Source organism: Rattus norvegicus, chromosome 11, assembly GCF_036323735.1.
Source record: "Rattus norvegicus strain BN/NHsdMcwi chromosome 11, GRCr8, whole genome shotgun sequence".
NCBI classification, from domain to species: domain Eukaryota; kingdom Metazoa; phylum Chordata; class Mammalia; order Rodentia; family Muridae; genus Rattus; species Rattus norvegicus.
In genome coordinates, this window is record NC_086029.1 from 63,105,351 (window position 1) to 63,122,611 (window position 17,261).

Here is a 17,261-nt window from a genome sequence, read left to right on the forward strand (position 1 = left end):
ACAAACAGGAGAGTTTACTTCTAAACAATGGGCTAGTTTAGAGACCTGTCTGTCTGCAGCACTGGCTGTTAACGGGTTAATTCTGACCCTACCCTTGTTCATCAGGGGCACATTTCCTTTTCTGTCAGTCAGAGGAACTCTGAAAACATCACTTGAGACCCGAGCTTGGCTCAGTACTGAAAGAGAGTGAAAACAGAAACTAATGACCTCATTTTTACCCTCTCTCACGAAAGGAAAACTACCTCCTCACACAAATGAGACAGGGAAGTGAGAAATCATGACTTGGTGGTTAATGCTTCTCAGGGGTATTGTTCTGAATTCCACAGACCTGCTTCGACAGAAGGAATGCACAAACCCTTTAGAGTCTTCAATCAAATTCTCTGCAGCGATTCTAACGAAGTCCCACTGTGTCCTAGTCCAAGCCGAGGGTTTGAATTTGGATCTGAAAGCAACTCCTGAATCTCTTCCTCATTTTTACACATCCTTTGTAGAGTGCATTAGTGTTAAGGATTCTAGTGCCGCACGTAGTGGCCAGAGATGTGAATGTGTGATGAGCAAACCCGTGTAGCTGATTATAAACACAGCATTAAAGGTAAGTTCGTACATCCTTAAAGAGGATTCATCAATGAAATTCACCTCGCTAAAACAATGGATTTGATGCAGAAATGCTCTTTGTACTTAGAAGCATGAAGTAAATGAAATGAAAAGAAATAAGAGGAAGCTGTAAGCTATATATCTGGGAGGCTACAAATAAGCCATAGCATGGAAACATTTGATGGAATAATAAAAGGAGATTAAAGAGAGGGAAATGGCTTAGTGTGCTATCCAGAGGTCTACTCATTCCTTCAAGCAGGGGCAACCTTCGAAGCATCTAAGAAAGCTTAGCTTTTTCATCACAAAAAAAGCATTCACTGGTGTGTGTGTGTGTGTGTGTGTGTGTGTGTGTGTGTGTGTGTTTGTGTGTGTTTGTGTGTGTTTGTGTGTGTTTGTGTGCGGTGTGTTTGTGTGCGGTGTATACCCTAGAGCCTTCATAAAAATTATTCCTGTCCATGTTCCCACTGAATTCCTTTATAAATACTCCAGGATAAATACATTTGTAGAGTATATTCTCTATTTATTTATTTATTTGCTTACTTACTTATTTTTAATTGTTAAAGGTGTTTAGTTCTGGTACTCATGAAATTGAGTCCAAGATCTTATTTTCAGGTCCCACCCTATTCACAGGTCTTACCATTATCTGGCATGGTGATGACCAAAACCTGTTTGCCAATTGCTAGAGAAAGCCTAGGAGGAATGCGTTCACAAAAGAGATGTAAGAAATCACCCAACCCTTGGGTAACAAGTCTAGAAAATGGTTGTTGGTAAAACTGTCTCTCTGGCCAGAGAAAAGAAAGTAAATCAAGGACTGTGCTATGCCCTATCCTAAACCCACTGTGTCATCTATCTAGAGACGAGATTGCAACTAAGATCTGACTTCTGAAGGTTTGCACAAGGTATAGACCCACTTGGAACCTTAAATAGCATGATGCAGAGAGGAGGAGGAAGTGGTTCCCCAAATAGTAGAGACAGAGAGAGTGTTCAGTTCAACTTCCTCTGCTAGCTATTTGAGAAGGGAAGGTGACTCTGGTGGAAATCTTGGGTGTTACTTTGCTATAACTTAGCACGCAAAAGCTCTATACTCAAGACACTCAACAGGAGCCTGAAAAACCAACTACCTGAGAGTGTTGTGTCCAAGATGCTCCCTGTACTAAGGCATGATAGGATATACATATGCTGTATCCTTCAGTGAATCATCGTAAGTTTAAACTTCTCAGCCATACCAATCAGAGCAATAGAATGTATATTTGTCAAGCAGTATCCTCCTCCTGCTTTGAATTTTAGGGCTTTGAGTATTGAAAATACCCAGCAAAAGAGCTATATCCAATACATATTCACTTTAAGTGAAGGTTACAAGATAGTGTTTGAGCTCTTTCAGGCTTCTATTAAAACATGAGCAATTTAAAGTAACATCCATCTTCTGCTCACAATTCTTGAGTCGGAATGAGAAAAGTCCATTTCAAATCTAAGTATTGATACCCAATAAAAGCAGAAAATTGGCAACATTATCTAAGTTCTCTAAATTACTTCTTAGCTAAAAACAGAAAATACATACTGTGCTGAAATGGGAGGATTGGCCGTGTCTGCTTCTCCCAGGGCTCTAGCACACTGACCTAGACTGGATGGAGGGAAACTTAGCCAGGTGGATGCAGGCAGGATCTTGATTGGTGATGAGTGCGCCCGTAAAAACATACATCCAGGAACAGCTTCCAAGAAGTGGTTCCATTTATTGGAGTTATTTATGCTCTTGGGGAGGTAGCCAAGGTCTCGGTGGGCAAGGTTTGTGTGGCTGTGTACTATTGGATAGGGCCAGAGGATTGGAAGATACTGCACTTGCATACTCAGGGACTGTTGTTGGAGGGAGCTGTAAGAGATCAAATAAGGAGTGAAGCCTGATAAATGTCAGAGTAATAAATTCTTACTAGGGTTGATGGTGGGGTACCAGAATTTATGGCACTAGGTTGGTAACTGGAAGGGTGCCATGTCCTGCCATTTCCACCTGAGGTATCTGGGGTTAAACATCTCCTCACCTCTTCCTCCATAATTCTGGATCATTACAGTCCCATATTAGGACATAAAAATAACACATGTTATAGAAACCATGTTAAGCAAAAATGTATTTGCTCTCTTTAACTTGTATCAACAAGCACATATACCCAAATGTGAATCAACAGTCAGAGATAATAGTCTCAAACTACAACACACTCTCAGTGGAGAATTCGCCTAAAAATAATGTAGCTTGTAACTGGGTCTCTGAAACCTCATTCAAAGTATGGGTTACCTGCATGCACTAAAATAATGCCCCATCTGGGTTATGTTATGTGCATGACTGTCCTTTCATCAAATAAAGTATATGCTTGATGTGGGCAGGATTTATATCTTACTATTTCACATATCTTTCAGTAAACGGCAGGGTGATGGGAACAGTAGCTTGTGAATGGTAAGAGTTGATTTGCTCATGGGTAGAAAGCAACTGTTCAGGCAGAGAAATATTGGTACCAAAAGGAACTTAAATTCCATGGTTAAAAGAATCATCAAATTTATAGTCAACTTTCTGGATTACAACATAATCTATTTTTTTCTCCTCAATGTGAACTGGTATGATCATATGATAATTATCAGTGACCTATATCATTTTTTATTTTCCTATTAAACAAAAATAATTGAATCTCATAGCTATTTTGAAGGAAATGGTAAGATAGCCAACCTTATAAGTTATGAATAATTTTTTTCTTAATAATTTTAAATAATGTCTCTCTAAATTATTAAGCAAGGTCATCTAAGCCCAGGAAGAAAAGGTCACTTGTTATTTGTCAAAAATGGATTCTAATTTATAATGTATATAGCTTTACATGTAAAAAGCTGCAAAACTATGAATAATATAGTATTTAGAAAGGTTATGAACAAAGGGTATTATTTGGCAATGAGGAAGGATGAAATATAGTCAAAATTATACATGAGAATTGAAAGATATAAAGTTAACTATTGTCTCCAACTTTGTCATAATTTCTCCATCCCCTTCCTAACCCACTCTCTCCCTGCCTGCTTGGCTTGTGTGTGTGTGTGTGTGTGTGTGTGTGTGTGTGTGTGTGTGTAGGAGAATAAGAAGGTAATCAACAGTAAAAGTTGAAAGTAAAAATACGAAAACCCAAGTGAAATTCCATGACTTTAGGATGGCCATTCTAACCATGAGTTCAGTGACATGCATAGCATTTGGGGCAGGGCAAGCGTTTGTTTATCAGATGCCTTAATCTGGCTGTGTGATGTTTGACTTCATTACACTAAATGTTTTAAAGACTTTAAAAAGTCAGCTCCTCACATCCTCCACAATAAAGAAATGTTCAAGGTAAAGGAATGTTTAAGATGCTCCATCTCTCAGGCTCGGGGTCAGTGTTTAGGTTAGGGTTAAAGTAAGATTCAAGTGATGATCTTCTGTCTACACTTAAAACAAAAAGACATTTTCTTCAGTTCTGGGTTTACCACACTCTATTTGATCCATTACTCTGTATTTCTAACTGATAGGAAATGATCTTTTCCTAGAGTGAAACACAACTTTTTATCTATCTCTTTAAAGTCCCTTACTATCTGCAGTAGGAATTAATAGGAAAAAAATTCCCACTGAAAAGGTGGAACAAAGTAATCACAGGAGACTGAGGTAGGGAGGAATCTGAGTGGGAGGGGGAGGGGAGGGGAAGAGAGAGGCAGGAACAGGTATGGGGGAAGAAGAAAAGAGATAGGCCCAGTAGGCCAGGAGAATGAATGGAAATATGCAGCTGCCAGGGATGAAGGAAGGGGGAAATCTCTAGAAAGTCCCAGAGACTTGAGATGTGAGAGGCTCCCAGGACTCAATGTGGGTGATCTTAACCAAAATGCCCAACAGTGAGAAGATGGAATCTGAAGAGATCTCCTCCAGTAGACAGATGTGGCCCCCAGTGGAGGGATGATGTCACCATCCTACCTTCAATTTTTTTTTGACCTAGAATTAAGCCTGTCTAAAAGAAATGAAGGGACAAAAAGGGAGCAGAGACTAAAGAAAAGGTCACCCAGTGAAGGACCTAATTAGAGATTCATCCAATGGGCAGGCACCAAACCATGACACTATTACTGATGCTTTGTTGTGCTTGCAGACAGGAGCCTAGCATGGCTGTCCTTTGAGAGGCTCCCCCAGCAGCTGACTGAGACAGATGCAGGTACTTACAGACAACCATTGGACTAAGGTCAGGGATTGAAGGAGATGAAGGGGATGGCAACCCCATAGGAAGACCAACAGTGTCCACTAATCTAGACCCCAGGAAGCTCCCAGAGACTAAGCCATGAACCAAAGAGCATAAGTGAGCTGGTCTGAAGCCCCAAGCACACATGTAACAGAAGACTGTCTTGTCTGGCCTCAATGGGAAAGGATATGCCTAACGCTGTAGAGACTTGATGCCATAGGGAGGGCAATGGTGGTGGTCGGGTAACCCACACAGAGGTGAAGGGGAAAGGGATGAGATGACAAACTCTTGGAGGGGAGACCAGGAGGGTGGAAACATCTGGGATGTAAATAAATAAAACAATTAACTTAAATTTAAAAATGATTTTTCAACCCCTGTGAAGTTGTTTATTTGCACACAGAATGAATACAGTCCCTTAGTTTTAGAACTTCACCCTCTCTATGGTGGGTGGCACTGCCTCACAGCCAGCCTAGCCAGGCGCATTTACCATTGCCCTGCTTACCATTAACTTTCTCCTCAGGTAAAGCAAACATTCTCTCTAAATCCTGTGTTCATATGTACACCTGGGATTATCCTAATTTCCTTTCAATGGTGATGCTCTTCTTTGAAAATATTCATATTCCATATTCTCTTCAAATTGTAAATGCAAATTATGGTTGTGACCTGTCTTGATTTTATGCCAAGGAAACTTCATGGCCCATAGTTCTGGCTACAGAGCAAGCCCTAGCGAGCAAGTCTGAATATGAGACACATGGACTCTTGACCCACAGTTGATTAAGACTTGTGACATGACCAGCTATTCAAATAAGGATGAATAATCAGAGGATCCTTCTCCAGGACCTGAATTAAGAAAGTGACTCACAGACTCAGAAAGTAAAATATACAGACAGTGGAACCAGGAAAAGGAAATGCACCTTCAATTAAAAAAATGTATAGAGATTAGAGCAACACTCAGGAATGTTTAAAAATAACAATAACATCATCAACAACAACAAAACACATACAAAGCAGAACCAACACAAAGAACGGCCAGATTGATGAGATAAAAATGTATAGAATGTGGCAGGGCTATGGATGCATAAAAGAGCTAGGCTCTCTGTGTTCTTGTAGAACAGAAGGGTTAACCGCTAAGAAAAGACTTAGACATCCTGCTCTGCATGCTTTGACTCCACTGGGATTCTTGCCTCCCTGAAAGAGGTCTGACACATGCTGGTGAGTGCATGATGCTCATCAGCTTCTAATTCATTAAATTATCTTTACCAGCAGCTCATAAGCATCTTAAGAAGGCCAAGTCTTTCTTCTCTTCTGTTGCCTTTCACACAAATTTCTAACAGTACTTGACACACATTACTTGCTGATTGATTCAAGGCAACTTAGAAATGCTACAAATTAGTTTTTATCTCAAATAACAAGGTAACGATTCCAAGTCTTCCTTCAGCTTAAAACAGAAAATGCTACTTAATTTCCAGCCTGTTTACTTTCCTTTGTGTCAGAATTTTTAAGAGATGGCAATAATAACTCACTGCATAGCTGCCACCAAGTATCAGGAGAGTTTAATACATAGAAAGTTGGATTTGGTAAGTGACAAGAATCTGTCAAAGTGTGTTTATGACAAGGAGGAAAAAAAACTTGTCCTTCCCATTATGAGGAGACAAAGACAGTCATACACTGTATTAGATTATCACTTCCTACTACTTATTCTTTCAGACAGATGCATGCCAAATGCAAGTTCAGACTTTTTAAATTGGAAGAAAAGATAATAGTACAAAATGAACTATGCTTGGCATGAGAAAATTTCAGAATAAAATTCTTTGGTACTTTCAAATGCTATAGAAATAGATAAAACAGGGATGGAAGCCCTCTTTAAGTTTGAGGGTAGTTATTAAGTTATCTTCTGCTGTTATCTTCTTTCAAGTGAGTAATTCCAGCTTCTTCAGGTTTTCTGACAGGTCGTGCTTTTCATGCCTTTAATCACTGTGGTCAGTCTTTTCTGAACCAAGCAATTTCTCAGCACCCTTCTCAGGTAATTTCCCTGACTTTAAAATGCCTTGTGTTTAATGACACAGTGAACCAAAAGGATCAAAGATTTATTTGGCTCTTGTTGGCTTGTATCACAGCTGTGATAGAATGTTCTGGCTTATAGACAAGGAGGAAGCAATAAATATAGCATGTCTGACCTTCACGAAAGACTTTTTTTTTTAATTTTATTACAATGTTCCTTTGCACCACATGCCAGAGAGCTAATTGTCTTCATTACATAAGAGACTGGGCTACACTGGGACTCATCCTTCCTCATCCAATTCTTATAATCTTGCACTGAATTGAGAGGCCCTTTGCATATTTCTATGCCATTGTGGTAGGCCTGCAGATGCTCTTTTTGGTGATCTACTCATGTGAAGCCCCTTACATGTGTCTCTTCTGGCTTATCAGTGAAAGAACCAGACACATTATTCTATTTTTCCATGCTAACGATTGAACTCAGGGCTTGCACATGTGAGGTGAACTTTCCACCACTCAGCCCCACCCACAGCCTCAGAAGCACTTTACTGGGCTTTTCTAGTGCTCTTTTGACAGTGACATAATATTTTCATTCATATAAAGTTATATGTGAGTGGAGAGAGAGAGAGAGAGAGAGAGAGAGAGAGAGAGAGAGAGAGTAATGATGAGGGAAAGTTGAGCATTTGATGAGTGACAAAAAGCTATAAAGACAAATTCTTAAAATCTCTGTGAATAAACTCAGAAATGTAATAATTAAACTGCTCAATTAATGATCAGAATTTGTATTATTATATACTCCAACACCTATACCAATCTGCTTTGATATCATTAAGGTTTCAAGACAAGCTACTGAGCATCCCCACAGGTGAGATAATGACTAGTCATTTAGGAAACCATAGTTACCATATTGATTAGATATTTGTGAACACTGGGCAAGATACTATTCTGTTTTTAAGGCTTCATTCTTCCATTTCAGTAACATGTATGAAAAAACACATGCCCCACATAGGTCTCTAAGAATTGAACTTCAGCTCACAATGTAAAAAATTTAGGTTCGTTAGTTTCAAAGCTTTGGCCATCTTTAAAGGTTTATCAATCCTGATCTCATTAATAACTGAGGCTACATAAGTTGTGCTGGGTTACTCATAGCATCTTTTTTTTTTTTTTTTTTTGCATGGAGGCAGTGTTTTCCCATTGCTCCTAGTCTGGTGTATTTCACATTGCACTGATCATATGTTCTCAAATGAATCTAATATTTCTAATGCTTACATATTTACATTAACTTACATTCAACTAAGCACAGAGGTCATATGTCTATTAGCACATCTCATTGCAACTTGCATGAGCAACGCTTTTGAGGTTGCAGAAGCATATGCATCTGTAGTCACAGTAGAAACAATCCCAGCATCTACTGATCACAGGGAATTGCCCATTAGCTTAGAAGAACCAAGGTTATATCCCTGCAAACCTTCAGAGTCCTATTTTTAATGCACATTGGTCATACTTTCTTGAACTCATGGTGTTCAAGCTGAGCTTAGGCCAGCTTTCCCCATACAATCTAGACCACTAAAGGTTCTCATCAATAACATAGTGAAAACCTTTGCCCTGTTATGAGCTGAGTACTAAAACAAAACCTGGTGGAAACTGGTAGTGTATATATAATCTACACTAATACAATTTTATTATGAAATAATTACACTAGAAACAGTTTTTAAATTTGCAAAAGTGCAAATGTTGAAACAGAAATTCAAAAATTCAGCATAGAGGCCATTGTTACTTCATGTGCCTTTGTTTCCAGAGAATAAATATAATACTGTATAGAAATACACACCACAGCCTTTGGCTGCAGTGATATTCCACAAAAAGTTGATCTGCAAGAAGCTAATATTGTAAATAAATCAAATGTTTGTATTTTAAAGGATGATGAATGACAGTTTTTGGGCTTATTTAAGCTTCCTGATTTTTAAAACCTATATAGCAGGATACATTAGCACAGATGTGACAACATGTGATGACTGATTTGTGGAAGAGATTTCTGCATATAGGAGAGAAATAAATCAATCAAATCTCTTATTTAAAAATCAGTAGGTAAACCCCTCGTTTCCTACCTATTCTGCACGGTTTTCCATGAACACTTATAGCCCTCTATGCTTGGGACTCACTAAAATTGCCTGCAGATAATGAAGAGTCCTGTCATATCCTATAATATCACAGGTAGGCAGAAAGGTGACCACAAGGGACTGAAATAAGAGGAACTCATATCTCAATTACTATGCCAAATATTACGTGAATATGATTGCAAACCTCGGCAAAGTAAACCCTAAGTACATGTGTGTATGTGAATGTGTGTGCAGGTATGTGTGTGCATACGGGTGCACGTATGTGTGAATGTGTGCATGTGTTTGCATTCACCATCATATGTGCATGCATTTGTGTGTGGTGTGTGTGTGTGTGTGTATGTGTGTGTGTGTGTGTGTGTATGTATCTGTTCACGTGGGCTTTAGCAAAGAGACATAGGAAGGGAGAGTTAAGACAAGAAGGATGACAGGAGACAGAGAATATCAAGAGTAAGAAAAACTAGAGGACAATAAGAGACTTCCAGTTCCATAAAGACAATGATTGTGATTGTGTCCTAGTTGTCAGTAACTAGTAAGAAATCATTAAAGCCCACCAAAGTTCTTATATGCTGAAAATATTTTAAAGTTATTACATTCAGAGTTTGTTCATATGCTGAAATATCAGCACATCAGATTTCAGAAAATGTAGATTAGATATATATTTTACATAAAATACAATGAAAAGATAGAAAATTGTTATGAAAAAAATCTAACTTTGTAAATCAAATGAAGTTAACCCTGGTTCTCATCTTTTCAAAAATTCACTAACAAAAATTTACATGACACACAGAAATCAATATGCCGCATTCATGCTCAGGAAGTCCTCCTTGCATGCATTAAGCAGTGGAATATTTGAGCCACCAGCACAATTCTCAGCCCAGGACAGTCCCATAATGTAAGTAAGTGGCTTGATGGAAGTTTACTTAGTGTCATGTTTTTCAAACTTTCATTCTGCTTGTTGGTGATTTCACTGTTTAAAATCACTCCCGGGTACAGTGTTGAAATTCTATCCAGCGTTTCCAAGTACAGGAAGACTATTTGTGTGTTATAAACAAAGATAAGTTTCATTCAGACTGACTTCTAATGCCATAGCCTGGGAACTCAATAGTAATAAATCAACATACACTTTCTAAAGGTACTTTAACAGGAGGAATGAAAGAACATATAAGCTCAAGTTATGTTGGTAAGTAGAGTAATAGAGACCCCAAAGCACACAGGAACCTAATCTTATATTTCCCTTCAGAGAAATGGTGCAGAAGTCCCCAGGGCTGTAGTCTGTAATTTAGTGCTTATGGTAAATTTACAGAACATGGCATTTCAAATAATGAGACTTGGCTGTATTTGTTATGTACAATTTATCTGGAGTAATATGTATAATATATGAATATATTATATAACACATACTCCATAATATAATATAACCAAGAGCATTAAAATAACTGAATGATAGTATAGTTACAAAATATCATACCTGGCCTTGAAGTTAAAATTAAGAGAGAAAGCTGTTAGGCAGTGGAGAGTTGTGGACTCCCCACTCCTCCCATCCTGTGCTTGTCCATCAACCCAGACTCTGTTTCCTGGACACTTGTGACTACTAACAAATTGCCCCTAAGGATATTGAAATAAGGCTTGGAGAAGAAGCTTTATAATGTGTTGAAAAGCCAAAACTGACTAACTTAGGGTGAGTTGTCCCAGGAGATAAAGTCAGAACTTTAGAATTAAACTTGTGAAAAAAAATTAAACTTGTAATGCTTAGTAATCTGTTTAAACTCCTTTGTTATATAATTAAAAAAGTTTTATTTTTCCCATTATATATATATATATAATAGAAATAAACTAAAAATTAGAATTGTAACTACTAACTTCAAGAAAAGTAATCATAATTTTGTTCTTATTACCATGAGATTCCCCAATTTTAAGGTAGTTTTCATCAGTATGGGTATTGAATTTTGGATAAAAGGTGGGAATGTATTATACTATATTTGGAATGCTCTGGTTAGTTAGAAAGACAGTTTGTAATATTATATATTCAAAGGACTGAGGTTAAGAGATAAATATTGTTACCTTGTTTTAGCAGGAAGTAGCAGAATAGGCATATGTCTTGAGAACAGAAACTGACATCTACATTCTTAGGCTGGAGAATCAATCTAAAATTTAATAATCTGCTGGTTAAATTTTCAGCTTGACACAACCTCAAGTTGCCTGGGAAGAGAGAACCTTTATTGAAGAATTGTCTTGATCAGATTAACCTGTGGTCATGTCTCTGACAGATTGTTCTGATCCATAATTCACACAAGAGGGCCTAGCCCTCTGTGGGTGTCACCATCTCCAGGAAGGTGGCTGTATAAGGAAACTAACTGAGCATCAGATAGACAGAAGATGAGTAAGCAGGCTCCCCCTACTCCAGATCCTCTCTTAAGTTCCAATTTGAGTTCCCCCAATAATTCATGACCTGGGACTTGTAAACTAAAATAAACCCAAGATTGGTGAGGCCTTTGATGTTTAATTCTGTTGCTGTGGTAAAACTCTCTTTCACAAAAATATGAATAAATAAAAAAATAAATAATCTTGCATTTGTCTTAGGGCCGAGTCTGCACATCTAAGGAGTTCTCCAGGATTCTTAGAGCTGCTTGGAGACGAATCACTCATTGAAGAACAGTGGGCTCCAGAGCTCTACTTCCAGATTTCCTGATCAGTGGTCCTGGATAAGGACTAGGTGGTTTGACTTTAATCAAGAATACAAGAGGTTTAGAGCAGACACTATTCAGACAGTGCTCTGTTACAGCGTTGCTATATGAACTCACACAGATCCCCTCATTAATTGTCTCTCTGACTATTAACACATGTTTTCTAATTCCTGCCGCCTGGGTATTTCTAACACACCTTAGAACTTTAAAAAGATGAAAAGTAAGTCTGAGAAATAACACATTGTGCTCTAATTAAAATGGAATTCTGAGGATATAGCCAAATTTACTTTCATGGGAACAAATATTTAGTCAGCATTTACTACTAATTAATGTTGCAGGTGCTATAACTGGGAATGTAGACTACAAGATTGAGACAAAAAGATCCCTGCTTTTGTTTTTTGTTATTGTTGGGATTATTTTTTGGTTTTGTTTGTTTAATAATAGCTATTCCAAATTAAAAAGCATTCTGAGTGGAACTAGTGCAATTCTAGGCACTAAGCACTTCCTAGTCTTAGGGGGATCATGCCCATTGCTCATCAAGTTCTACTCTAAAAGCTGAAATTTTCTGTTTGGCCTCCAAATTATCTTGCTAACTTTAGCTATGGGTGTCATATATTATTTCTTTTACCATTTCAAAACACGAGGATGTGCTTAACAAATCATAAATATATCTAAAAACATTGAATTTCTAAATTTCAAAAAGCTAATTCTGGATTACTTTTCAAAGATAAAATAGTGACTCAAGTTCAGTATTTGTCTTTCAGGATGTGGTTTGCTTTTTTCAAATTTCTACAACTGGGCTTAACTCTTTTCTCTTAGTCAAGGATTTAAGAACCCATTGGTGGAAGAATGTAAAATCCACAGGCATTTTTCTCCTGTTTCTTTGTTTCTTTCTTTTCTCCCAAAATCAACTCTCTTACATGAGAGCACAAGAGATTTTACATTTTTAAAAAAACGGTAGTGCTTTACCCAAACAATATCTTCTCTGTCGTTTCAAGACCATGGAAACACAGCAAATACTCCAACAAGAAGCCACTCCAGCTGCAAATGAAGAATGTGGTGTCTCGCAGGCCAAGTCTGTGATCTGTAACCCCGCTCACTCAAGTAAGACGGAGATGACTCTGCTGTTCCCACTGATGCTTCAGACATGATCAGTTAACCTTAAAAAATACCAAGGAAATGCCACAGAAAGAGCAACTAAAAGGAAAATGACTTCATCTTTATTTTTACAGTTTCAAAAAACTATAGGTGGTAGGTCCAGAGTGATCATTCACTGTCAAGATGCTGAATTGATGAGGATATAGAAGAAAACAAGCCCAGGAAGACAAGTTCAGCCTCATAAGTAACGTAGTCAACTACTGTGGTCCAGAACAGCAACTCGCCCATTGGTTTCATCTGATTGCTTGTTTCACGGGACTTTTAATTCCAAAAGGTTTTACTAGTCCTTACTAGAATGAACTTTTTGTTGCATACGAGGTCAGATGCAAGGCAGTTTCTCATCTGCTTTCACTAGGACTAGTGCTCTAATCTGGGAAATAACAAGAGTGCAGGGAAACTGAGTGTGTGTGGTCTCATCCCACCTTAGCTAAAGGCCAACTCCTGAAGCAATGCAGGCTCTTCATACCCCGTCCCACTTCCTTAAAAATACCATTCAATGGTCAGAGCAGACAGATACCAACATGAAAACCAGGCAAACTAGCGGCTACCTCAAAGCATACCAAAGCCTTGCAAAAAGAAGAAATAACGGTCCATATGACAGTGACTTCTGTTTATACAGATATGCCAAACAATCTTATTTGAACTTCAGATTACTAGTTGATATTTTAGAATATTTCCACGTTTCTCAACCGTAGCCAACAATATATCCTAGCAATCAAAGAGTGCCTATGGTGCTTTTCTTATTCTGTTCAATGTAAATGACTATAAATAGCATCTCTAAAAAATCCCTGAGCTTTCATATGCTTTGTACATTTTGATTTTAGCATGAAAATAAATTCATGGACCATTACTTAATTTTTTCCCTACATTTAGGGAAAAAATGGAAATGCAGAATCCTACATTTTTAACATTGAAGTGTATTTAAAAGTAAAACTAGAAATACGGCTCTGTAATTACACTGACATCTTTTGTAAGCGATAACACATGATAACATATAATTGAATGGCTTTTCCACCACAGGAATCACAACTAAGGAAAAAAGACAAAGAGCCTAATTTTTTTTCTCTGACTAATCAGGATTGATGTTAATTAAAGAAGAGTGCAAGATAATGACTTCTCATTACTACCTGATAGATAGAAATAGATTATTTTTATTCAAGGTAAAATAGCAATTAAATAACTTTTTAGAAAGGATGTATTTTCAGAAGGCTTTCTTCTATAATTGGTGAAGCATTAGGATAAAGATCTTTCGGAAAAATCATGTACAAAATGGATTTCATCAAAGGCTGTTTATTCTTTAGCGTTTTGTCACACTGTGTGGGATATGAACAAGACAAAAGATGGTATTTGAATAGGCAGTAATCAGAACAAAATTGACTTGCATTATTCTGTGGAATGTTTGCATTAAAGAACACAGTCTAACGGAGTAATTAAAACACAAGTTCAAATCCCAGTTCCTTCAGCCACTAGTTCTGTGGCTTAGATCCAAGATTTTAACTTCTATAAGGCTTAATTTCTCATTTGTAGGATTTTTATGTAACACATTTGCCAGATGTCATAATGTCTGCCAGAAACTCCACACTTGGAAAGCTGAGGCAGGAGGATTAAGAGATGAATTCTAGCCTGGGCTACATACATTTTTCCCAGAACAAAAAAATGAGGAACTCTATTTGTCTCTGTCTCAGATACTAACACTGAACGGTTCTTCATAAATCCATTTGAGTATTAAATACCCACATTTCTCTACTGTACAGAGTTTGACCCGTAGGAGGATCTAAACCAATATTGACAGCTATAGTAGTTCCCTCTGCTAATGCAACAACTCGTCACAAACTCAGTGACTTAGAACAATGATTTCATGATAGTCTAAGGAGGAGTTGTTTGATTTAAGGCAAAGGAAGATGAGTAATCTTCTGAGGTCCTGCCCATAGAACATGATGTCATCCACAGATACTGCTGCTCATCCCTGACTCTGGTTTTTTCCCAAGATCTCTAGCGAGGCAGAATCCAGCCCCTTACAGGATGGAAGACTAGGACACTTTGACCTTGGAACTGAGAGATTTCTCCCTGATCTCTCCCACGTGGCCCTTTCAGGATGTGATGGTTTGTTTCTTCAAAGCCTATAAAAAGGCATCTGTTGCTGCCACTCCCTGATGTCTCCAAATTCTAAATTCTAAATCGATTTTACACAGTGTTCATCTCATTAGGCCAGAACTTCCCAGATAATCATTTGATTAAGTTAAAGCTGGCTGATAATAGACCTTAATTACACCATTACAATGCTACTCGCCTTTATCTCCTCAGTTCTTACCTGTGCCCCTGGGTGAGGGCTTACAACTAGGAACAGTAGGCTTATCTTAGAATTCTACACACCAGCACTATCACTGTATATTTACCAACATTGTGATACTAAGTGTTAACTGGATTGGTTCTTAAAATACCAATAGGAAGATGTGGTACAGACTGAGCAGCAGTTTTCTTCTCTTGCCTACACTTCCAAATAGTATTGAGTACACATTTAACAGCAATCATCTACATTCTTTTTTTTTCTTTCTTTTTTTTTATTAACTTGAGTATTTCTTATATACATTTCAAGTGTTATTCCCTTTCCCGGTTTCCGAGCAAACATCCCCCTCCCCCCTCCCCTTCCTTATGGGTGTTCCCCTCCCAACCCTCCCCCCATTGCCGCCCTCCCCCCATAGTCTAGTTCACTGGGGGTTCAGTCTTAGCAGGACCCAGGGCTTCCCCTTCCACTGGTGCTCTTACTAGGATATTCATTGCTACCTATGAGGTCAGAGTCCAGGGTCAGTCCATGTATAGTCTTTAGGTAGTGGCTTAATCCCTGGAAGCTCTGGTTGCTTGACATTGTTGTACTTTTGGGGTCTCGAGCCCCTTCAAGCTCTTCCAGTTCTTTCTCTGATTCCTTCAACGGGGGACCTATTCTCAGTTCAGTGGTTTGCTGCTGGCATTCGCCTCTGTATTTGCTGTATTCTGGCTGTGTCTCTCAGGAGCGATCTACGTCCGGCCCCTGTCGGTCTGCACGTCTTTCCTTCATCCATCTTGTCTAATTGGGTGGCTGTATATTTATGGGCCACATGTGGGGCAAGCTCTGAATGGGTGTTCCTTTAGTTTCTGTTTTAATCTTTGCCTCTCCCTTCCCTGCCAAGGGTATTCTTTTTCCTCATTTAAAGAAGGAGTGAAGCATTCACATTTTGATCATCCGTCTTGAGTTTCCTTTGTTCTAGGGATCTAGGGTAATTCAAGCATTTGGGCTAATAGCCACTTATCAATGAGTGCATACCATGTATGTCTTTATGTGATTGGGTTAGCTCACTCAGGATGATATTTTCCAGTTCCAACCATTTGCCTATGAATTTCATAAACTCGTTGTTTTTGATAGCTGAGTAATATTCCATTGTGTAGCTGTACCACATTTTCTGTATCCATTCCTCTGTTGAAGGGCATCTGGGTTCTTTCCAGTTTCTGGCTATTATAAATAAGGCTGTGATGAACATAGTGGAGCACGTGTCTCTTTTATATGTTGAGGCATCTTTTGGGTATATGCCCAAGAGAGGTAAAGCTGGATCCTCAGGCAGTTCAATGTCCAATTTTCTGAGGAACCTCCAGACTGATTTCCAGAATGGTTGTACCAGTCTGCAATCCCACCAACAATGGAGGAGTGTTCCTCTTTCTCCACATCCTCGCCAGCATCTGCTGTCACCTGAGTTTTTGATCTTAGCCATTCTCTCTGGTGTGAGGTGAAATCTCAGGGTTGTTTTGATTTGCATTTCCCTTATGACTAAAGATGTTGAACATTTCTTTAGGTGTTTCTCAGACATTCGGCATTCCTCAGCTGTGAATTCTTTGTTTAGCTCTGAACCCCATTTTTAATAGGGTTATTTGTTTCCCTACGGTCTAACTTCTTGAGTTCTTTGTATATTTTGGATATAAGGCCTCTATCTGTTGTAGGATTGGTAAAGATCTTTTCCCAATCTGTTGGTTGCCGTTTTGTCCTAACCACAGTGTCCTTTGCCTTACAGAAGCTTTGCAGTTTTATGAGATCCCATTTGTCGATTCTTGATCTTAGAGCATAAGCCATTGGTGTTTTGTTCAGGAAATTTTTTCCAGTGCCCATGTGTTCCAGATGCTTCCCTAGTTTTTCTTCTATTAGTTTGAGTGTGTCTGGTTTGATGTGGAGGTCCTTGATCCACTTGGACTTAAGCTTTGTACAGGGTGATAAGCATGGATCTATCTGCATTCTTCTACATGTTGCCCTCCAGTTGAACCAGCACCATTTGCTGAAAAGGCTATCTTTTTTCCATTGGATGGTTTTGGCTCCTTTGTCAAAAATCAAGTGACCATAGGTGTGTGGGTTCATTTCTGGGTCTTCAATTCTATTCCATTGGTCTATCTGTCTGTCTCTGTACCAATACCATGCAGTTTTTATCACTATTGCTCTGTAATACTGCTTGAGTTCAGGGATAGTGATT

General features: G+C 38.5%; 1 long non-coding RNA gene across 2 annotated transcripts; it reads left to right on the top strand.

The window, feature by feature from the left end:
- The first annotated feature begins 231 nt into the window (after positions 1-231).
- On the top strand, positions 232-16,813 carry LOC103693556 (uncharacterized). 2 transcript variants are annotated; one of them, XR_005491306.2, is made up of 4 exons: positions 232-592; positions 9,717-9,821; positions 11,510-11,642; positions 12,612-16,813. It is a non-coding gene; the product is annotated as an uncharacterized LOC103693556 (long non-coding RNA). The 2 variants fall into 2 exon arrangements; XR_595054.4 differs by having other exon boundaries at positions 11,510-16,809.
- The last annotated feature ends 448 nt before the right edge of the window (positions 16,814-17,261 follow it).